Source organism: Pteronotus mesoamericanus, unplaced genomic scaffold (genome assembly GCF_021234165.1).
Source record: "Pteronotus mesoamericanus isolate MK-2021 breed Mesoamerican mustached bat unplaced genomic scaffold, CSHL_Meso_final contig_221, whole genome shotgun sequence".
Taxonomy (NCBI): domain Eukaryota; kingdom Metazoa; phylum Chordata; class Mammalia; order Chiroptera; family Mormoopidae; genus Pteronotus; species Pteronotus mesoamericanus.
Window position 1 is genome coordinate 2,749,728 of NW_026555092.1, and position 23,484 is coordinate 2,773,211.

The 23,484-nt window shown below is 54.2% G+C and overlaps 1 protein-coding gene across 1 annotated transcript in view; it reads left to right on the forward strand.

The window, feature by feature from the left end:
- The first annotated feature begins 1,150 nt into the window (after positions 1-1,150).
- Positions 1,151-23,484, forward strand: part of EPHB2 (EPH receptor B2) — a 169,827-nt gene continuing 147,493 nt past the window's right edge. The window contains exon 1 of the mRNA XM_054571462.1: positions 1,151-1,202. The gene's annotated coding sequence lies outside the window, so the exon portion shown is untranslated. The remainder of the gene's footprint in view (positions 1,203-23,484) is intronic.

The following is a 23,484-nucleotide window of genomic DNA, read 5'->3' on the forward strand; positions in this document are numbered from 1 at the left end:
ATGGTGATGAAGGCTGTCAGAGCAGGGCCGGGCCCACAGGGATGGAACAAGGGGTTGTGTCCTCCCTGAAGGGACAGCCATGCACAAACTGTGGCTGCAGACAGGTCCATTCCATATGGGGGGGGCGCAGGGAGGGGGCCTCCCCAAATGCCCCCAATCGTCCTCCTTCACCCCCAAACTGCGTTGGGAAGAGGTGAACAGAGGAGAAATCCAATGTGCAGATAGATAGAAGGGTCTGCAGGGAGGGGCTCCTGCTCTGGCTCAGAACAAGGCGGGGAGGGTAGGCCTGGGGTCTGCCTGCCAGGGCCCGGCCCACCACTGCGGGAGTGACCCCCCCGCCCCCCCTCCCGGCCCTCCTGTTAGCGCCAAGGCCCACTCTCCCAGGCGGAGGCCCCAGCCCAGTCCCAGCGCCTGGGAAAGCCGCCTGTTTTGTTCCCATTCCCCCCCCCCCCCACACCTTTCTCTCTCTCTCTTTTTCATTCATTGCAATTCGGCCCCTTTCGGAGCCGCAGGGACGGGGTGGCAGGGCTGAGGCGAGAGGGTGGCACTCCCGGCCCTGACAGGTAGGGCCAGAGTCTGCTTTGGGCAGCCCCTTCTTCCGCCCTCCCCCCGGGTCCCCTCTCCCTGCCCCTGTCAGCCGCGCCAGACGCTCTCCGGCTTTGCAGCATTCAATAAAAATTCAGAAACATTTGGGCTGAAATCGCTGCTTTATCTGGAGGAGCCACAGCGCCGGGAGAGACCACTGCTGCGCGGGGGGAGCCCGGTGTCTCCGCCGCAGGAGCGCGAAAGGTTTCCACGCTCCAGCGCCCGCCCTGCCCCCGGGTGACCCGGGGGACGCGGGAGACCGGGGATTGGAGGGCCCACGCGACAAGCTGGGGTCCAGGGCGAGCGTGGGGGGCGGCGGTCCGGCCGGGCTTCCCCCGCGCCCGCGGCTCAGGTGGGCTGTGCCCAGCACTGGCGGAGCCCGGGTCCCCGTTCTGCCCGGGCTGGATGGCTCATTCTGCTGGCTGCGCGGTGGCGGCGGCTGTGTGTGCGCCGCGCCTCGCCGCTCCCCCCGGCCCCCCGAGCCCGGGGCGCGCGCTCTCGCCCGGGCCGCCCGGGCCCCGCGGAGCCGCGGCCCGAGGCCCCGGGAAGCGCAGCCATGGCCCTGCAGAGGCTGGGGGCCGCGCTGCTGCTGTTGCCGCTGCTCGCCGCGGTGGAAGGTGAGCGGGCGGGCGGGCGGGCGGGCGATGGGGGTGGGGAGCGGCCGGGCACGGGCGGCCGCCGGCGCCCACCTCCGCCCCGCGGCCCGCAAAGTTTGCCCCGGGGCTCGCACCGGGCGCAGGTGGCCGCGGGGAGGTGTGTCCGGCCGCGCCTGGAGGTGCGGGCCCCGCGGGCGCCCGGGGAGCCGCGGGCGCTGATTGACTGTGCCAGGAGGAGGCGAAGGGACCATCTTGCCGAGGCTTTGTAGCCAGCCGGGCAAGCGCCGCCCAGGGCCGGGGGCTGCCCACGCGCGCTCGCCGCCCCTGGCCCGGTCACCCCCTTCGCGCCGGCCTGGCCTTGCTCGGCACGGGGTTGAGGGGCGCCGGCCGGGGGACCCGGCACGCAGTCGGGGCTGGAAAGTTTGGCAGGGAGCAGTAGGAGGGAGGCACCGCGGCTGGCCAAGGTGGGGGCTCCGAGTCCGCGCCCCCGGGATAGGATCGGCGCCCCAAAGAGCTGGGACTGACAGTGGAAGTGAGCGCGCCAGCCCCTCGCGTCCGTGCCTGCCCATCGCCCGCGGCGTACAATGGGGTCCCCTCCCCGAAAGGACTACGGGGGGATGGGTTCGTGGGCATCTCTCCGCTGCGCGGGGTCTCCGAGCACCCCTGCCGGCCACCGCCCCGCTGGCGGCCGAGCTCAGCGTGGCCGCTGGAGCCCCGGGAACTTTCCAGCTGCCGTCAGGGCCGGACCAGATGCTCTTGCCATGTGTTGGCCTTGGCCAGGGTCGCTGGGCCGTCTCCCCATGGTACCACGGACCCCCAGAGGGACAGGCGGGCTGCCAGGTTTCCTGAGCCAGCTTCCTCTGGAGGGAAAGTTAGTGGGGTCTGGGTGTGCCCACTAGAAATGGCCGAGCTTGTAGGGCGAGAAATGAATATGAATAATGGTTCTCGTGTGTACGGCACTTTACAGTTTTCACACCGCTTTACAGTTTATGAAGTACTTTACACTCTGTGCAGCTCTCTGTGGTTTACAACGTGCTGCACAGTTGACAGGGTACTTTACATTTACAAAGTGCTTTCCCACCCACAATGTTGTTGGATTTCCCAAAATAAGTCTTCCTGGGAAGCCAGGTGACTGTGACTCTTGCTCCCTTGTAATAGATGGGGAACCCAAGGCTAAGAATTCAGCAAGTGACAAAAATACAGCCCAGGTCTGAGGTCTCTGAAACCTGGGCTCTCCCCTCTTTGCTAGGTCTCCTTGTTCCTAAACCTCTTCCAGGGCTCTGCCGCCAGGCGCAGAGAGGTGAAACGTGCGCGCCTATCTCAGGCCACTGCAGAGTAGCGCGAAGCTCCTTTCCCTTCTTGCAAATCAAAAACAAACGACCAAAACCCCCAAACCCCAAAACAGATCCGACCAGGCCTGCGGGCTGCAGCCTCTGAGGATGGCACAATGGGGAGCATGCTATAACTTTAGTTTCTTTCTCAGCAATGAGTGCTTTAGTGAACAGGGTTCAGAGGACGAGGGGGTGATCCTGGATGGCAGCCACAGTTGCTGGCACGGAAGCCACCGTCCTCAGGCTCCTGGAGGTTTTAGAGGCTGCCTGAGGTTCTTGGTGTCAGGCCCCGGGGGCTCTGAGGGAGCCACGCGGCCCTGGGTGCGGGCAGGAGCTCCCTGGAATATGGTTGAGGTACCACTTATTAACTCTGGCTTTGGGGAAATGACTCATGTGTTGGCCCACTATACATTGGGATGTTTACAGTATTATGGGGAGCTTGGCATAAATATTGCTATGTAGGTTGCAGTCAGCGGTGCTGGAGGGGAAGAAAATTGGCCCCTCTTTCATTGGAAGAAGCCTGGGCGTGTTTTTAATTACCGTGGGCTAGAAGGAAGGGCCACGTCTGTCCAGCCATGGCTGTGGTAGGGGGCGTTGGTCTCTGGTAGGCTGCACCCAGGCTGGACCCTGGGCCCTGGACACAGGGCTGGTCGGCTGCTGACACAACAGGAGGGGTGGCTTCTCAGGCTGCCACTTGGGGACAGGGTGGGAGGAGGCCTGCAGCGGGCACCCCAAACCTCATTTCAGGCTCTTCCGTCTCCCCCCGGACACCAAGGAGTCTAGTCTATGTAGTCTATGAGGGGTTCACCGGGAGCTGACCAAATGGATGCAGAGAGTGTATGCACCCTACTTCCCTTCTCTGAGCCTGTTTCCTCATCTGTCAAATGAGGATGATCATGGTGCCCATCCTACCTGCCTCATTGGGGTGCTTGAGAGATCCCAACCAGACAGTGAGTGGGAAAAGTCCGCCCCGAAGAACTGTGTGGGGGCTGGAAGGCAGGGATGGACAGTGCTGCCTGTGGCTCATCCCCAGAGACTCCGGGTCCTCCTGGGAGCAGCGCAGCCTATGGAAGCAGAGCTGGAGCTCAGGGTGGTAGGGGGGGCAGCCCCGGGCCTCCCAGGGCCCGGAGACATGTGGCCACCACTCCTGTGCCCTTGCCCTTCCTCATACCCTGTAGTAACAGGGCTGTCCTGAGCATTAAGGTCCTAGGAAATCCCCAGCCTTTGGAATGTGAGAGGAGAGTGGGGTGTGTGTGTGTGTGTGTGTGTGTGTGTGTGTGTGTGTTGGGGGGAGGACTCCTAGGTTAGGATGGTGAGCTTAGTATCTCCCCCAAATCATGAGACCCCCATGGGAAGCACAAGCCTGGAGCATCTAAAGTGAGGGCTCAGAGGGGAATGGAAGTGCCCTGGGGACACATCCAACAAGGGAAGAGGCCAGTGACAGACGAGCCACTAGATGGAATCCAAAGGTTGACGTTGAGAGAAAATCGGGTCTCCTCTGTGCATTTGTTCGTTTGATCTCCAAACAGTTTTGGAGCTTCCTCTCTGGCTGGTGGGGTACTGGACCCCAGGCCCAGCAGGAAGGTAGGGGAAAGGCAGACAGGGAAAGCAGTTGGCAAGGCGTAATGTGGCACGCGTGTCCCAGAGTGCCACCAGGAAGAAGTTTTTGAACCACCTGGGGCAGCAGAGGCAGTTTGGGAGGGAAGAGGGTTGTTTTCATCTTTTATGGCTTTCTCCTTTATATTCCCACTTCCCATTCTCCCTGCAATGAAACCTTCTCAGCCACCTGTCACCCTAACAAACAGTGTTCTCTAAGTTAAGGAGGTCAACTTTAGGACCAGAGAAGGATGACAATTTTGCCTAGAAAAAGGAACAGTGTGTGTAAAGACGTGGAGGCATGGTAATCGGATACCTACTTGGGTGTATCTGAGGAAGACAGGTGTTGAGCGCCACAGCAGTGGGTGATGAGGTTGAGAAAGGAGGGCAGGGCAGGTCCTGAAGCTCTAGGACGTAAGGCTAAGGAGTTTGGACTTGATGCCAAGGGTAGTGGGGAGTGTTTGAAGCTTCTTGAGTCATGGAGGGACCTGGCCAGATTTGTGTTTGAAAAGATCACTGACTTCCAGTGTGTGAGGAGCCAGACCCGCTCCTGCACTATCCAGGAAAGACCAGCTCTTCTGTTCCCTGCTAGACTGTGAGCTCCCTGAGGAACATCAGCTGGTTCATTTTTCTGTCCATAGGGTGGTAGGAAGAGCTCAGTTCAAATGCCTCTCCCCAGAGGCCTTCCTGGATATCTTATCTGAAACGGACCTGCTCTGCCATTTTTTATCCTACCTGCTTTGTTTTGCTTCATAACACCCATCACCACCTGAAATGTATCAGAGATTTGTTAGTCTCCTCATTTTGTGCCTGTCTTGCCCACTGGACTGTACACTCCAGGAGGGAAGAGGTTTTTACCTGCCGTATTTGGTACAGCATTCCCAGTACCTAGAACTATGTGCATTCACCTGAGTGCCCGGTAACTGAGTGACGTAGTCGGGTAAGGAATGTTGAATGGATGGGTGCTGGGTGAATGAGTGAGTGCATGCGTTATACTGTGTTACGCGGTAAGTAGCAGGAGAGCAATCCAGAGATGGAGGACAGAGTCCGTCTGGCTGGGGAGATGAAGGAAGTCTTCCTGGAGGGAGAAGTTGAGGGGATGGTTTGCAGGAAAGTGTTAGGGATGATGGATAGACCCATTCAGCCAAAGTTAAGGATTCAAATGGACCAGCAGCTGTTATGTGCTGGACAAATCGCTCCCTTATGGGGGGGGCGGTGTTGAGGGAGCCTGCCCGCCGCCCCCTACCTCTCCTACCCCCGTCCCAGCCCTCTATCTAAGACCCAGCGACCTTCAGTGAGATTAATTTGAAATTGGCTTCCCTTTTATGTTTGTTTCTTCTGCTTCCCTTTTTTGAAGGAGGCTGCTTTCATATATTCATCTTAACCAGGAAATCAGGGCTTAGATTTAAAACCCAAGTGCTATAGAATTTAAAGGTAAGTTGACTTATTCATTCATTTCTCCCTCCAACCATATATTTTAAAAGAGTCACTGGGCACCTATTCCATATCAGGTGCTGGGTGGGAGAAGGGGTTCTGGCTTTGGTGGGGAGCAGGCCCAGTTGACATCATAGACAGTGTAGGGTAGAAAAGGCACAGCCAATGAGGACAGTTAGACCTGGGTTCCAGTCCCAGCGCTGACCGCCGTGTGCCCTGAACAAGGAGCTCAGAGTCCTGCACCTCCAGTTCCTCAGGGATTCCCGAGGATACCACGTAAAGTGTCAGGCACATGACCGTGTACAGCAGAGGTGGTCCTGGGCCCCTTGAGCACCGCTCCCTTGGGTGTGGTCGGTGACAGCTGCCTCCCGATTCGGCCTCCTTTTTGGCATCTGGATTCTCCAGGCCACAAATCAGCCCTCCCTGTCTCCCCAAGCCTGTCCCGTGAGGCTGTCCTTCCTGGCACATTTGGCCCCCCTTCCTCAAGGCTTTGCATCAGCCTCAGCAGCAGGGTGCTGAGCTCACCTATTTGTTTAGGCCGAAGGCCGGGCCCCTGCTCACAGAGACGCCCTCGCGGGAAGGGGTAGATGGAGTGGCCAGTGGCAGGAGGCCTGGGCCGGGCAAGGCAGGGGAGCTGTGCCCCTTGGGAGGGTGGAGGGGTGAGACTGGGGTGGCCTCCAGGCTGAGGGGGGCCAGGCCTCAGCCGCGACGCTGTCCCGTCCAGTGGCCTGACCCACTTGCCTGACTTAGCTGGGGGTTTGGTGGATCGGTGATGAGGCCAGGGTTGCAGAAGTTGGGGGTTGGGGGTTGGTGGTCTGTTTTTAACACACTCCCCAGGTTTTTCCATTGGGCAAGCGAATTTGCCCCCTAGGGGCCTAAGATAAAATACTGGACTCCTGGGAAAGAGAAAGAGAAACCTCAGCAGGAAACTGGAAGAGGCTGAAGTGAACCCAATCAGTTAGTGCCCACTGGCCTGGGCTGCCTGCTGGGTGGCGCATACAGAGAGACGTACAGAGAGGTTCCGCTGGGAGGGCAGGGCGGGAAGAATGTTTGCACAGCACGCAGGGGTGGGGCGGCCGTTGATGGTGACAGCACCTAGAAGCTTCCTGATTGGGTTGGGATTGGCTCAGTCTGATAAGCTTCCTTGAAAGTGTTTTAGGGCCTTTTAAAGCAGCTGCCTTCCAAAGGGTGGTCGAGGGGACACCTGTCTTCTTGGCGCCTTGGTGTCCCCTGGGGGCTTACCTAGGCTACCTCTCCCTGTGCCTTGCCAGGTAAGCTCCCTGGAGCCATCTGTCGTGCTGCTGCAGCCCCTGCGGCCGGGGGTGTTCCAGGGAGGCCTCGCCTGCTCTGTGGCCTTGAACAAGTCATGTGCTCTCTTAGCCTCAGGCTCCTCATCTGTAAGCTGGCCTGTCGGAGGCTCCGGGCGAGGACTAAATGAGATCCTGGGTACAGTGACTAACACAACATGGCTGTACCCAGTATTCATTCACTGTCATCCTTAGGAAATGTCAGCACCCTCAATCCCTGTTCCTTTCTCTGAAATGCCTCAGCCCTGACCCCTTTCACCCTCTCAATAAGCAGCAGAGCCTGGGGGTTGTAAAGAAGGGTGTTTGGAGTCAGACTTAACTGGGTGTCCTCTGGCCAGTTTCTTAACCTCTCTGAGCCTTGGCTCATAAGGCTCAATAATCGTTTCTTGCTCTTGAGATGTTTGTGGGGAATGAAATGTGTTAACCCACTAAAGACTAAGTTGAGTGTGAGCTTCAAGTGTGACAGGCACGCAGTAAATATTAGCTGTTGCTGGTACGGATACCAGTAGGGAACTGGATTCAGAGTAGGGGAACGTGGGTGCCATTTCACAAGGGGGATCCTGTCTCCCACTCTCCCCCACCTCCTCTTCACTCAGCCGCAGGAAAACCAGAGCTGCAGAGTTATGTTCTGAGCCTCTGTGACTCCTCGGTGGTTGAGAGGCCCCTCCAGCCTGCCTCTCTGGGTTTCATCCAGGTTTTCCTCAAAGGCCCCATCCTTACCCCAGTGTGTCCTCCCTAATCCTAGGTTCCTCTGTGGCCGTGCCTTTCTTCCTGGCCGTGTGCCTGCCAGGGCCAACTTCCATGCCATGATAATAATAACAGCCATCAGTTCTTGTGCCAAACATTCTACTAAGGGCGTTGTGATCTCATGAAATTGCCCCACCAGCCCCACCAGGTGATTTTATTATTATGTCCATTTTACAGATTAGGAAACCAAAGCTCAGAGAGTGAGTGGCCCGAGGACACATAAGCAGGGGGAGGAGGTAGGGATTTGAACCCAGGTCTGGGTGACCCCAAAACTCATTCTCTTTACTGCCATTCAGACAGCTTCTGGAATGTGCCTCCCCGCTCAGAGGAAGGGCTTGGCTCTGGCGAGGGTCTCCAAGGCAGCCGTCCAGCCTCTGACTCCATCAACATCCTGAGATAATGCAAGCGGGAGGGTTCTGGAACTCACAAACCTGCCATAAAAATGCAATCTCTGTCATAATGGTCAGAATAATGTTGTTCTAACTTAGACAAATCGGGTGTTAACTCATTTCATTGTAAGGGGCGTCTCCACAGAGAACTGAGACGGTGGAACAGCCCCTCGCAGGGCCATCCACAGCTTCTACTTCCAAATACATTAGCTCATTGGGTTTTCCTGGCAACTCGGGAAGCGGGTGGGAGCCATGGGACCCATTTTAGAGATGTGGAAACTGAGGCCTGGGGAGTAACGTGATTCGCCCAAGGTCAGTGGCCAGACCTGGCTTGAGGCCAGAGGCCAGTCTCAGTGGCCCAGAGATCATCAATCCATTTCGAATTCTTAGCCAACATTTAAAAATCAAGAGATTTTACAGAAAAATTCTGTTTCTGGCTTCTCTGAAAAGTCAGACAATCTGGCTTCACTGGGCCCACATTCCCACATGGCCACAGTTGGCTGGAGCTGAATAGTGGCTGGCTCTTTAGACAGAACTTGTGAGCACTGGGGGTAATTCACCACCAACCTGAGCTGCACATTTGTGTTACTTGTCTGGCCCCTGTAGGGTTCGAGTTTGCCTTCTAGGTCCGCCCCATCTCTCTGGGTGACCTGAGTAAATTACTCCTGCTCCCTGGACCTCAGATGCCTCCTCTCCGAAATGAGGGGGTGGGACTCAGTAGTTTTGGACGCCTCTTCCAGCTCCGGGATTCAGTGCCCAGTGCCCAGTGCCAGGCTTCACGCAGGGAGGAGAGAGCTATACAAAGTACAGGGTTCTGTCCCTGGAAAGTGTATCAGTTATCTATTGCTGCGTAACAGGCTGACCCAAAATGTATTGACTTAAAGCATCAGTGACTCAGTGGGTTGGCTGTGTTCATTATTCTGCTGCTGCAAGGTGTTAGCTGGGGTCACTCCCGAGACTGCCCTCAGCTGGGTTGTGCTGGAAGGTCCGTCATGGTGTCACACACCACGTGGAGGCCTGGTAGGGGTGGCTGAAAGGCGGACCCCCTCTCTCACTCCTCACGTTCCTTCACCTGTCGGTCGTCTAGACTGAACTGTCTTCCATGGCTGCTGTCTCCCAAGAGGGTAAAGCAGAAGCTGCAAGAGTTTTCTTGAGGTCCAGACTGTAATGTCACCAAACATCACCCCCGCTGTGAGAGCGCGGCACAGCTGTCTCAGGTCCATCCCAGGCTTCCTCCCAGGTTCAGGGAGAAGGGAAAATGTGCTGGGCTTGATGTGGTCTTCAGTCATTAGAGGCAAGAGAACACCTCATCTCATGTTCAGTGGTTTGACACACACAATTTGACTATGGATTGCCCGGAGTCTCCAGGTGATGCCCAGAGCTCATTGTCCCTCCCTGTCCCCCTCACCATTTGCACACCTCTGGGCCAACCTGTGGTCCAAACTCAGGTTTAGCCCCTCCCCCGCGTAGTGGGAGGGGTGGCTTTGTGCTTAGTGATGGGAGGCATTGTCTGTGGCTCTTACCTGGAGGCTTCCTGCCCCATGGCCTCTTGGAGTGAAGTAACAGGAAGCCAGAAACCTCACTCCCTACCTTCTGTCCCCTCCCACTGCACTGCAGCATCGGCTTCCAGTGTTATCTGCCTCCTCCAAAAGAGCAGGGACCCTCCCTCTCTCCTGATCACATGCCTGGCACAAGGCCTGACTCATGATAGGCACTAAATAGATGTTTGCGTGATAAAGGAAGCTACAAATTAATTAAAACCGTAGCCCGGACCATAGATACTCAGGACCTGGCATGAGGCTTGAGGCCAGCGGAGGAGGCCCTGGGCTGGCGGGATTGAATTTTGAGGCATGGGGGGAGGCCCCATCACCCCTCTGGGCCTCAGTTTTCTCATCAGTAAATTGGGGGGGTCATGATTTCAGCCACCTCAGAAGGCTGTGCCAAGGAGCTACTGTGTCCTTCTCTCAACTAGGAAAGAACCTGTAACGGTGTGCCTGGGGTTTGCCACTCCCTCCTTGGCCCGGAGCCGCTGTAGGAGTAGGAAGACAGTGGAGGAACTCTAAAAAGTCTAAAAACATTGGCCAATTGCTATCATATCTACCTTTGGACCACAGGGTGGTTCAGAGCACATGGAAACATGTGCACCTGGCGAAGGGGGCGGGTGGAGGATCACCTTCAAAGGCGTGGGGAAGACGAGCGGCAATGCATAGTCAAATTTTATGTGTTAAACCGTTGAGCAAGAGTTGGGGCTTCTCTTTGCCAACCCCAATACAGATAAGAAGTCACAAGAGTCCTGGGTGGAGATCCCAGACTCCCAAGCAGGCCTGGACTGTGGATGGGCGGGGGGGAGCTGGGTGCTAGGCAGCAGTGGCCCTGGGAGAGCACACACATCCTGCCTAAAGAAGCAGGTGCTACCCACTCCTTTTCATGCTGGGACCAGGGTTCAGTTTTGCCAGATCTTCCCATTTGCAAAATTCTGATACTTATGGGAAAACTGGTTTTTATATTTTTATTCAACTTACTCTAAAATACAGTCGGGCCACACCAAACCCTGTTTGCCAGCTGGACTTGGCTCACTGGCTAGCAGCTTACCACCTCTCTTGTAGGTGTTTTGGGGGAGACAGGTTTTACGGATGGAGAAGTTGTTCAGAGAGCTGAAGTGACTTACCGAAGGTCACACAGCTGGTAGGCAGTGAAGGTGTTAAAAATGCCTCCTAACCTTGAATTGGAGAGTCTCTTTTCCTGTAACTTCCCTCCCCAGTTTCTGCTTCCCACCTTCCAGAACAATCCAGGAACAGAAGCTCTTCCTTGGAGGCATCTGTCATGTTTGCAGGCAGATAGCCTGTCTTCTTTCTGTTTCTGCTTTGAGGACAGAGTTGGGGGAATGGAAGGCACAGGGTCCTAGAGTTGAACCTGGACCTCGGGTTGGACCTCTGGCTCTGACGCTTACATACAACCTGGCCTTGGCCCTTTTAACTTACCTCTTTGAGCCTCAGTTTCTTCCACCATAAAATGGGGTTAGGAAAGGCTTCCTGGAAGAGGCGGCCACTCAAGGTGAATGTTAAGGAATAGCCAGGCGAAGAAGCCACAAGGCCGGCATTCCAGGCAACGGGACAGCGTCTGCAAAGACCCAGATGGGAGGCCTGTGAGGGTGCAGTGGATTGGGGGAACTGGACAGAGCGCTGTGTGGCTGAGAACGGGGCATGCCAAGCTCTGGGGCGGGGTGCAAGCTGCCTGGCCCCAGCAGGGAGAGAGCGTGGGGTCAACATTCCCATTATGGCGACGACATATGTCCACAGCACCAACTTGTCACTTGGCCTGAGTCCATGGGAAGCCGGAAGGACAAAAAGCATCTGAAACGTGTAAGTGGGGAGAAAGCGGCTTAGCGCACAGTGGGATGCGTCCTGCCTGAATGGGGCTTCTCCGCCTCTCACGGGGAGGCAAAGCCTGGGAACAGCCTCAGCCAGAGCGCGTGGGGCCTTTCTGGAACCCACGAAAGGCTGTGGCCCAGGGAGTCTGTTCGAGTCAGGGCCCCAGCCTGTATGTCCTCTTGCCTGTCCCCATCAGTGTCAGCTGTCGCTCCCCACGGCCTCAGATGGCAGCTCCCATGGCTCTCAGGAGAATAGTCGGAAGGGCTCCTGAGCTACCAAGGAGGCCCTGATGCTGGGTGTCCCCGAGCAGGCCCGGAAGCCCAGCCATGCCTGCTAAGCTCGGGACTCCCTTCTGACTGGCCGTTTGTGGAGTGGAAAGGTTCCAGCATCTCCTTGGCCTGGGTCTGGGGACACAGAAAAGGCAGGAGACACTGGGGGAAGATCCTGGACTTTGGAGATAGGCAGACTGTTAAAATCCTGACTTCTCCACTGGCCAGTGGCGCCACCCTGGGTAAGTCATTTTCCCCTCCTCAGCCTTGGCTTCTCATCTGTGAAATGAGAATTATGTCTCCTAATCTGTTGTTTGGGAAATTAAAAGAGATAATGTATGAAAAGCAAGTGTTTACCAAACCTCTCCTGTCGTGTTTCTCAGCTTTTCAATGAGAATCGTAATAGTAGCAATAACAACGGCAGCAACTAGCATTTATTGAGGGCCTGCTGGAGAGCAGGAACTCCATTTAGGGGTCGTTACCTGCTTCCTCTAGATTAAAACATTAAGCCTTAGAGAAGTGAAATAATTTGCTCACATTCAGCCAGTAATGGTGGAGCTGGAATCTAAACTCAGGCAGCCTGACTTCAAGATAGATCTACAAAGAAAAGATCTATCTTTTCTTTTCGTTCTTTTAAAGAAATATTTCAAACATACAGAAGATTGCAAGTATAGTTAGATAAATATCCACATATCCTTCACCCAGATTCAACAATTATGAACAGCCCTGCCACATTTGTTCTCTCTTCGTATGGTGTGTGTGTATATATATGCATGTATTTTTCTGAACCATTTGAACATAGGTCATAGACATGGACAAAGAATTAATGTTTATCGGGATCCATGGATGTCTAAGGCCCACTTTCCCAAGCACTATTTTACATCACTCTGCCTGGCACACAGTAAGACTTGAATATTGGCGACAATTAGGAAGAATAGCAAGCATTACCCACGGCCCACCAAGCACTGCCCCTGTTACCTCATTCAGTCGTCGCCGAGGCCTAGGAGGGAACTATCAATGGCATCTTCATTTTCAGAAGAGGGAAGAAAGACTGAAATGTTTAGTAACTTGCAACAAAATGTGAGCTTGGGACTTACACATGTGTCTGCGTGACAGCAAGGCTCTCCTCCAAAATGCTGGGGACCCGCTTCCCTCCCCGCCAGGTTTACCCCTATTGTAGCCACCAGAGCACAACCCAGGGTGGCAGGTGGCAGCCTCACTCCCCGCTGTAGTAGGACATTGCCCTTTCTTTCTTTAAATCAGGGGGCAGTTATAGAAGCTGGTGGACTTGTAAAACCTGGGGATTGGCCCAAGGTCCTCAGTTAACCAAGTGGTTATTGGATTTCTAGACTCCATCATGCTGTTTCCTGTTGCCTTTTGCCTGGGTACCCTTCCCACTTTCTCTCTCTGGCTAATTCCTGCTTGCTGCTTATTAAGACTAAGCTTGAGCATCTTCTCCTGTTTGAATCCTGCCCTGACCTCTAGCTCTGGTCCTACGCCTTATATGTGCAGTGTTAAACCTTTTGTCCTCGGTGGCCTCCGTGTTCTTGGTGGCACCTTGTATTTATTTATTTCATGTTTCCCAGGTTAGACCATGCTGTGCACTGTGTCAACATGTCTGGTTTCCCTGCAACCATACTGGGTGATCCTGTTAGATAGGTGGGTAGCAGCTGAGTACTTGAATGATTTGAGTGATTGCTAGTTGGATTGATGAGTGGGCGGGTGGATGGATGGATAGATAGATAGATAGATAGATAGATAGATAGATGATAGATAGAATGGTTTCATGGAGACAGCATGGATTGGATGGCTGGGTGGATGGATGGATGAATAATGGCAGGACGGTTACATGTTTTAGATAGATGGGTTGATAAATGGATGGAAGAATAAACAAACACCAGAATCTGAATGCATTGCTCTCCCTCAGATTCCCTTTGCTATGTGAACTGTGGTTATTTCTTTATTCTCCAGTTTCTGGACTCAGATAAGGTTAGCAAACAGTGTACTCCCCCGGTTTGGAGAAACTTTCTGAGCCGTTGACTGTGGATTTGCCAAAGATTCTGTGTTGGGGCGTTCTGGAGAAATGGGCCCCCAAAGTGAATTTCTGTGAAGTAAATCCTATTTTCCATTGGCTTGGCTTACACTTTGGGAGATATGTTCCTGCTGTCAGGGGCTGGTGCTCTTGGAGGCTGGTGACAGGTGGGGGAAGAGCTGAAACTCCCCTGGGCATCAGCTGCCCTGAGCCTCCGCTCACTCAACCTTGAGAGTGGGTTGATGCTGGCCAAACACGGGAGCTTGGAGCCAAGGGGAACAGATTTGGCATCTGGTCCCAGAAGCCTCAGCTGCCAGTGGGATGCTATGCTGCTAGGCTTCTGGGGTAGCACGCTCAGTCTCCTCCAGACTTATCTGTTGCCATTCACTCGCCCATACATCCTTACCTCCCTCCCATGATCCCACTCTCCTCCTCCCATCCATCCACCCACCCATCCATCCGATAATAATTTATGAAAGCATCCAGGATGCTGGGGAACATGGAGAGGAGTTACACAGAACTGACATTCTGATGTGAAAACGTTATATACCAGTAGAGGGACAGGCACATTCTCTTTCCTCTTCCTCCTTCTCCAGCTCTTCCTTCTCTTCTTCTTTTCTCTTTCTTTCCTTCCTCTTCTGTCATCAACACCATCAACATCATCACAGCAGCCTTCCACCACGGAGTTCCTATTAAACGTGGGGCACCCTGCTAGCTGCCTTTCTAACATTACCTCATTTATTCCCTTCAGCAACCCTGCAGAATAGTTATTAACACTTGTTTTGCAGATAAAAAAAAAAAGCAGGTTCAGAAATGTTTGGTGATATGACGAATACATACTTGTGTGTAAGATGGAATCTGTTGAGTGCCAAAGGCTGGTGGGGAAGGCACATTGGCCAGGTAGGATCTTTGACACACAGTGGATGGAATGAAGGGCATTCTTAGCAGAGGAAATAGCCTGAGCAAAGGCCTGGAGGCTGGAAAGGAGCCGGTTTGTGGAAGCCACAGTGACAGAATGAGGTAAACGAGAGAGGAGGCTGACTGAGGAGGTTTGAGCCAGGTAAGGGAGGCTTTGAGGGGCAAGCTACAGTGTTTGGACTTGATGCTGGAAGTAGTCAGGAGCCACTGAAAGAAATCAAAAGCCAGGAAGAGTTTAGGACGATGGCCATGGATGGGCATTGGGGGAAACATCAAGAAGAGGGAGAGGCAGGCTGGAGGTTGGGCGGGGCTGCACAGATCTGGCCTCGATTAAGCCAGACCCTGGGTATAAGCCGGTCCTACCCAGCCAGCTACTCTGGCCACAGCAGGGGCCAGGATGTAGCAGCTGTACCGGGAGGGTGGGTCAGAGTGGTGGGGCCCATGGCACCGTGAACATGTCAGGGGAGGGCAGCTGCCTAGACCCCTTCTCCCCTGATGTCTTCCAGCCCCCAGAGAGCGTCTTGGGACCCTGTCCCAGCCCCGGCCACTTCACCCCTTGGTGCCAGGGTGGGCTCTCTGCTGGGGGTCAGCGCCCCCATAGAGCCTGAACAGCCCAGGCAGCGCTCCAGGAGTCACCCTTGAACACAAAAATACCAGAGTGGGACATGTGGAGAAACATAGGTCCTGAAAGGAACAGCCACTGCCTGAGGTCACACAAAACCAGTTGCAGGCCTGGAACCTGGAGCTAGGTTCATAACTACTAAAACTCTTCCCATGGGAGATAAAACCTTCAAAATCAGTGGCCCCCTTTTCTAGCCTTAGAGACTTGGATGAAGTGTTTAACATCTGCCTTTTAGCCCTTTTGAGAATGAGGTGGGATAAAAATAAATAATGAGCATATAAAAAAATGGCTTAACCATTCTGAATTACAGTTTACTCTTGTGTTAAGTGGGAATACTAATGATAAAACTAACACATCTCGTCACTGTTTTTCTCCCTGTAAGAATGTATGCTTCATAAAGGTACTTGTTTACAAGCGTCCAGCGTGGTGCCTGGGATAATCAGTGAGTGAGGGAATGAATGACTGAGGAGTAGCAATCATTTAAGAGCTTCTTACAATATGCCTGGCACTGCACAAACCCCTTTACCTGTAAAATCTTGCCTAATCATCAGAATGACCCTGTGGAATAAGGATTTTCCCCACTTAACAGATGAAGAAACTGAGGCTCAGAAAGGTAACACATGACTTGCCCATGATTAAAAGGTTTCTGGGCGGCGGAGCTGGGATTGAAACCCTGCTCTGTGTGACCCTGTTGGCCACCTTATCCTCTTCAGTCCCCTTCCCTGGACCCTAGTTTTCCCTCTGGAAAGCTCTAAGGCTAGACTCTGACCTCGTTGGAGTCCTTGCACATGGACTTCCCATGCCTAACAACTCTAGATTGTCTGGCTGATTGTGACCAACCCCATTTCCCAAGGGAAAAGGCCCAGGGGTTGCTTGGCACTCGCTCCCCGTCTTGGGCCTGGAGCACCTGCACCTCTGTGGTCTCCCGCCGGCTTCCCGAGGGGCTCCAGGTTGGCCTCCAGACAGATCTGCCTGGATGGCAGCACCCGGTGGCTATTGGGAGGGGCGTTTTCTCCGCACCCTGATGGCGTCTGTCCCAAGGTGCGAGGCTCCAGCTGCACGCGGCGGGCCGGGCTGCCACTCTGTCTGGAGCGCGGCGCAGAGAAACAAACACAGCTGTGTTTATTCCAGAAATTACACATCCTGATAATCTGCTCACTCGGGGTAATGCCTCCCAGTTAGGATCACAGGGGGAGCCACACCGAGTCTCCTGAATTCCTGGATGGGTTTTCATTCCCTGAGACAACTGTGCTCTTAAGCAGACCTTGGCCAGCGAGTAGACCTCAGTCAGAGGGCACCTAGACCTTTGGAGATGCTCAGTTTCCAGCCTGGTTGGTACTCTCACCTGGGCATGAGACACTGGCAGGAGAGGCCCTTTTTTGCCTTGAACTCTCCACACCGGGAGATTGGAGCCTGACAGTCCCCAACACTGGCCACACGGGGACAGAGACACGGAAACCTGTATTAGAACTTCACTTGGGATTGGATTTTGAATACAATCATGCTGTTTTTCTAAGACGTTTCCATGATTTCCTATTGCTTTCAGGATAGAGACCCACCCTTCCCGCGGCCCAAAAGCCCTTCTTGGTCTGGCTGCAGCCCACTCTGTGGCTCGCCTCCACCACCCACTTGGTCTGGCAGCTCCAGCCTCTCTGGCCCTTTAATCCCTCACACTCCCTATGCTTCCTCCCACCGCAGGGACTTTGCATGGGCTGGTCCCCCCTCACTCATCACCCAGTTAACTCTCCCCCATTCTCCAATTTTTCAGGGATGTTTCCCGTGAGCTGCCGATCCACTAAAAGATTAGCTCCACAGGCCAATCTTTTGCAGCATTTGTCAAAGTCATAATTCGAAAATAATTAGTGTTTCCTTGATTGTTTCTCTCTCTCTTCTCCCAAACGGTAAACTTCACAAGAGCAGGGACCATGAGTGAATTGCTCCATCACTAAGTTCCCTGGGCCTAGCATAGTGCCCGGCCCATAGTAGGTGCTCAGTAAGTATGTATTGGTTGGAAGACTAAATGAATGAGTGAATGGACGGCTCTTGGGATACGCAAAAGGCAGATACGCTTCTGTTTGTTCTTTTTTGTGACAGTTGGCAGAGTGCTGTGACATCCGTCATTTCCCTTTAATTGAACAGACTGGTATTGAAGTCTGCAGGGGTTTGGCACGGGGCCAGGCCCCAGGGTGGGGGTGGGGGATCCGAAAAGAGTCAGGCATCACGGGCCTTGCCTTTGGGCGCTCACACACTAGACGATGTGCGTAGCCCCCGGGGATTGCTCTTCTAGGTGGACCAGTTGGGGTTCTGACACCCTGACATTCAGGGGATGTGGCCTGGTGGGGCCACACGGTGGCTAAGGGTGATCGGATGTACCCTTAGATCCGGTGGACCAATCACGACCGGCATTTCAGCAGAGGGGACCTTTGAGCAGAGGCCTGAATGAAGCAAGAGAGAGAGCCCTGAGGGAGAGTGTTCCCAGGCAGAGGTGACAGACAGGACAAAGGCCCTGAGGCTAGTGGAGCAGAAGGTGAGGAAAGAATGGGAAATGACCTCAGAGGGGAGGGGACCACGGTCAGGGCTTGGCTTCTGCCCGGAGTGAGATGGGAGTGGTGGAGGGTTGTGAGGAGGCGACAGGATCTGACTTGTGTTTAGAATGCGCCATTCTTAACTACTCTGGGGACACGGGCGCAGCAGGGGACAGGAAGGAGCCTCGACAGAGTCCAGGCAGGAGATGGTGGTAGTGGGACTGGGGTGGCAGCGAGGGGTAGGGGGTGGGAAGATGAGGGATGATGGGGGCGGGGGCACAGACCTGTTGATAGATGGCCCTGGCTTTGCTCCCTGATCTCCTTCATCCGGTTGGAGGGGGCGGGTGGGGGAGCGAGGGGGAGCGCCCTGATTTCTTCTCATTCTGACCCTTCACCCCTCCACCCACCCCAGGAGGCGCTGTTGGGGTTTGTGATGTAGAAGCACCTATCTTTTTGTTTCTAACATAAATTAATACTTTATTAATAACCTGATCTCCTGGCAGCTGCATCGGTGATGCCTGCATGCGCTAGACCGTCCGGGGGCTGGAGGGCAGACGAGCAGGGAGGGCCTGGGCTGGGTCCAGGTCCAGCTTGGGTCGGACTTGCTGGGTGCCTTTGAACAAGTGTCTTTCCCTCTGTGGGCCATGGCTCATCTCTGTAGAATGTGAGGACGAGGCTTCTGCCCTGGCCTGCACAACCTCATGGCCAGCATCCTTGGACCTGCACACATTAAGTATCTGCTGTATGCTGGGATGCTTAGAGTAATAGGGAGAGGACGGAGCCTTTTTGTCAGTCTCAGTAAGAAAAGTGAGTTAAACAAAAGACAAGTGTTGGGCCCAAGATGCTTAAAGAAAGCAGAGCTGGGCCCACAGTGCAGGCGGCTGACCGACGGGCTCTGCCCCCACACCAGATGGGTTCGAGTCCTGGTGCCAACTCGTCCTGGGTGAGACCATGGACAAGTTGCTTCACCTCGTGGAGTCCCAGTTTCCTTATCAGTGAAATGGGGGTAATAATAGTCCCTACCTTATTAGGTTGTGACGCACAGTAAGCACTTAATAAATGATCAGCATCATTGTGTAGAAAGCAGGGCACAGAAGCCAGAGCTGGGAACGCCTGTGTCCAGCCTTTGCCCCTGACCCACGTTCGGCTGGAATTTGCCTGATCCTTGGTTCAAGCAGCCCTAGGTTTTCCCCTTGGTTTGCATGCAGAACCCAGCAGCAGTGGCTCTGGGAGACAGCGCCCTCTAGAGGAAAGGACTCTGCTTCAGCGCCGGGTAGATCATTTTTAGCCTGTGTGACCTCAGACTTGGGACACAGCCTCTCTGAGCCTTAGGGGTGATGAACTTCATTCCCTATTTGTGCAGAGGGGATAATAAGAAGCCCTGCCTCTCAGGGTTGCTCTAGGGATGAAATGAGAACCCGTTTGGAAAGGGCTAAGAGGGTGGGGCTCAGCGAATTCTGGCTCCCTTCTGTCCAGATGTGTGGGCCAGCTGCCTCCCAGGAATGGGAGCTAAGAGCCACAGGGGCCTGGGAAAGGTGAGAGGGGCATGAAGAAGGTGGTGGGCAGATGCCTGGAGGTGGAAAGCAGGGCGATTCGGGGAAGGGCTTGGAAGAAGGGGGGCAGAGGGTGGCTCTAAGCGTTCTTTTTAATTTTGAGAAAACCTTTTCCCATATTCATATAATTAAGATTATTTCTTTAAATGCCGTGTTGAAACAAAAATAGTCCATTTTCATATGACCTCATTTCATTCAACACTCCCAACACACACATACACACATACATACGCAGGACAAGATTTTAAAGCTGTCTTTTGTGCTTCTGCTAGAGGCTTGTGGGATTTTCTTTTTCTCTTTTTTTCTTTTTTTTTTTTGCATAGCAGGTAAATATTTAGGGATTCCCCTTTACTTTCTGACTTGCAATCAGAGGCCCTTTGGGGACCTTTAGCAACAGCTGACACTGCAGCTCTCTGCAGTTCACGAGGCACACTCACGGCACTACACGGTGGCTCCCCCCGCGGTGCTGCAGGGGAGGGTGGGTCTCTGTGATTCACCCCTGGAGGTGGGACCACACGCCTTCCTCTTTTTACCAGCAGCATCTGGCCCGGGACCTGACACGTTACACATTCAAACTCAGTGTCAGTTGAATACAGATGAAGAACGAGGCCCATAGTACAAACGAGGAAGCTGAGGCTCAAAGAGATGAGAGGATTTGCCCAAGTGGGTTTTTCCCCAGATTCAAACCCAGGACTCTTCAAATTCTCTCTGTGTCTACTCCTTTCTAGGTAGCCCCTTCAGATGGGAGAGCAAAGAGGACAAAGGACTTGTGCGAGGTTACGGGGTGATGAGTAAGGATGGAATGACAAAAATTATTAGCACAACGTGGACTTTACAAAGTAGGTTCACATTAATAGCAATGAGCATACAGTGCAGCCTACTCTAGTTATATTGCCCTGTTGAATCTACCACTGCGAGACAGAACTATTATCTCTGTTTTTGAGATAAGAAACTGAATCTGAGAGGTTCGGGAACTTGCCCAAGGCCACACAGCCAGCAAGTACCAGAGCTGGGATTTGAACCCGTGACCTTCTAACTCCAAAGCCCATGCTCATAGCTATTACATCAGGCTGGCTGGAATTGGTGGGGACAGAGCCAGGAGCTGAATCTGGACTCCGACTTTTGGCCTCCTAACTTCTAAAAACAGAAGCACAGGCAAGAAGCTGCCCTCATTGGGAGCTCCTGAGGAGGGGAGGGGCCCCACTCGGAGACCAGCCTGGGGTGAGGCGGAGGGCCGGTACGTCTTATAAGCCCTCTGCGTGGGGGCTCGGGGCAGCCACTGCTGTGGCTCTTCTGGATAAAGTAAACCCCCCACACACACACTCCTGTACAGTTTACTGGGTCCTTTTGCTCCCACAGGCTCAAATGAGCCTTGAAACACCCTTGTGAGACAAGCAGTGCAGGGATCCCCAGTCTTCAAATGGGGAAACTGAGGCCTGGAGATGTACGCACCCCCCAAAAGTGCTACAGGAATGTCACTATTCTTTGGCCGTGGCTGTGGTTCTTCTCAGTCATGAAAAGCTGACAAACACTACAAATTCTCCTCCCAGAAAAAAGAGACGTGGGCACACATGCTTTTGCATACAATTTTGAGAGACTCACAGACTACGGTAAACACTTGTGTTTTTTTACTCTATGGTGCCGATGATGATGATGATGATGATGATGATGATGATGACAGCATCATTTTATTGAGCACCTACTGTGTGGCAGGCAGGGTGTTTGATGCTTTACATATATTATTTCATTTAATCCTCATAGAGGCCTTGCAAGGTGGAGAATGTGAGGCTCAGAGAGGCTAACACTCACTACGCTTGCACAGCGGGGATTCAACCAGCTCTGCCCAGCTCCGAAGGCTGTGCTGTTTGGCCCCCGTCCCGGGGAGGGGCACAGTATGGCAGCATCCTCCAGAGGTTGCCCTGGAGAACGAGGGGCTCTGAGCAAGTTCTGAGGGCATCGTTAGTTTCTGCCTGTGGAAGAACCTGTGCTGACTCCCTTCCCCTGGAGCCTGAGCAGGGAGAGCGCCAAGAACTAGGCTGGTCCAGCTCCCAGGGACCCCCAGCGCGGCAGCCTTTCTTCCACCTCCTACGAGTCTGATTTGAGGGCCTTGGAGAGAGCCCTTCTCTCCAAGGAATTTGCCTAGAAAGTTCTGTATGACTGGAAAATCTGCAGCTTAATCTGGACTGTTTGGCTTAAATTATGGGAGGCTACCTTCCCCGAAATTGCCTTCCACCCTAGGATAGCGTCATAATTCTTGGAAGACACTCAGAACCCTTTGGAAACAAGTCTGCCCCTAGGACGGAGGGTTGACAGACCCAGAGCTGGGCTTTGGTCTGGGAGTATCAGTGGGGCCTGCAGGTCACAGTCTGGTTCCCACAAGCCCCAGGAGGAGGCCCCTCACATCTTCAGCACAAGACCAGAACAGGCCTCTGCCTGTTCGTCCCTCATTAGCAGCCTCAGGAGTCTTGTGTGGTGGTCAAGAGTGTGGGCTCTGAAGTCCATTGGACCTGAGTTCAAGTCCTCCTCAGCCACTTATGTACTCTGTGGCCTTAGATAGGCCGCCTTCCCTCTCTGAGCCTCAGGTCTCCATCTCCCAGTAAAATGACAACGGTCATAATAATACAAAGAGGCACATAGCACCATGCCTGGCACAGAGAAAGTAGGTAATAAAGATAACAGTAGTTGGCCATCATTGTTGCTGTAAGTGGGGGCGGAAGGAAGCGCGTCGCCTAGCCTCTGAAAGTGCGTGCAGGTGGGTGTCTGCAGAAGGCCGGTCAGAGTTAGGCCTTTCTTTCCTCCTTGGCTTGACTGTACGTGGAGGGGGATTGGGCGAGGGGCGAGCAGGCAGGTCTAGGGGAAGGCTGGGGACAAGGAGGCCCCTCTTGCTGGCTTGGTGTGGGGAATGAGGCCCAGGGGCACAAAAGCCTCTACCCTTCCATTTTTTCCTCCCAAATAATTCTAGAGGCTGGACAAAGAGTTCCTTGGGCCTCCTTTCCCCCGTGCATGAGCGGGGGCTCCGTTTAGCTGTCCCCCTCCCTACAAGCCCTCCTTGGTCACCATGCTGGCCAGAGCATGATTCCTCGGCGCGGGGGGTGGGGGTGGGAAGGGGCCTGGGAGCATCAATGGGGCCTGCAGGCCGCAGTCTGGTTCCCATAGGCCCCAGGAGGAGGCCCCTTCACCGCTTCAGCACAAGGCCCTTTGAGGGTGGGGGCAGCCTCTGCAGCCCGACTCGTTTGTGCCGCTGACACTGTGGCAGGGTCACCGCGGATAAAGGCGCTGCCCAGACCCCGGGCCCAGCCGGGAATGGGGCTTTCTTGTCAGAGAGGAGCTTTTCTTCCCAGTGCACTGTGGGGCGGCAGCAGGGGGTCACCCGGCCTCAGAGGATAATGGAACTTCGCTGATAGAGACACAGAAACGAGCCTGTCCCCGCTTCGCCCCCGATCAGAGCAGGGGGAAGGGGGAGGCTGGGGGCTGCTGGTTGGCTCAGAAATGTCTGCTGCCACCTTGGCAATGGCTCTGTGAGTGGATTCTGAAGGGGAAGCACAACCAAGAAGTTGGGACTCCCCCCAGAGGCCTCTGGGCATCTGTGAACCCAACCATTGGCCTGCCTAGGAATCGTGGACAGTCATCCAGTGCCTCGGTTTCCTGACCTGGCTGCTTTATGGATCTCAGGAGAGAGTACCCGGGCCAGAGCCAGCATGGCCCTTTTCGCCTGTGCCTCCCTTTCTCCCTGGCCATTCCAACTACTCCCTGCCTCTCCATCCCAACAGTCGCCAGGCCTTACCTTTCCTCCCCTGGACCATCTCAGTTCTTCAGGACCCACGGAGCATCACCACTGAGTCCTCAAAACTGCAGCTCAGCCCGTGTTACTGCCCTGCTCAGACCTTGGGCTCCTTGCTGTGTAAAAAGTCAAAGACTTGCCTTGTTTTATTAACCCAGCTGTCTTGCGACCTGGCCCCTCCTGACATCCTTGCCTTTCATTTTCATCCATAAGCTCTAGGTGTTATACATACACATCAGAAACTCCTATCCCCCCAGACCTTTGTCAGGCCTTAGCTGCTGCCTGGAAGGATTGCCTTTCTCTTCTCTGTCTAGTGAACTCCTAGGCATCCTCTGAGGCCCAATTCAAACGTTTCCTCCTTAGTATTGAGTTGGTCAAAAAGTCTGTTTATGTTTTCCATAAAATAGAAGACATAGTTTTCATTTCCA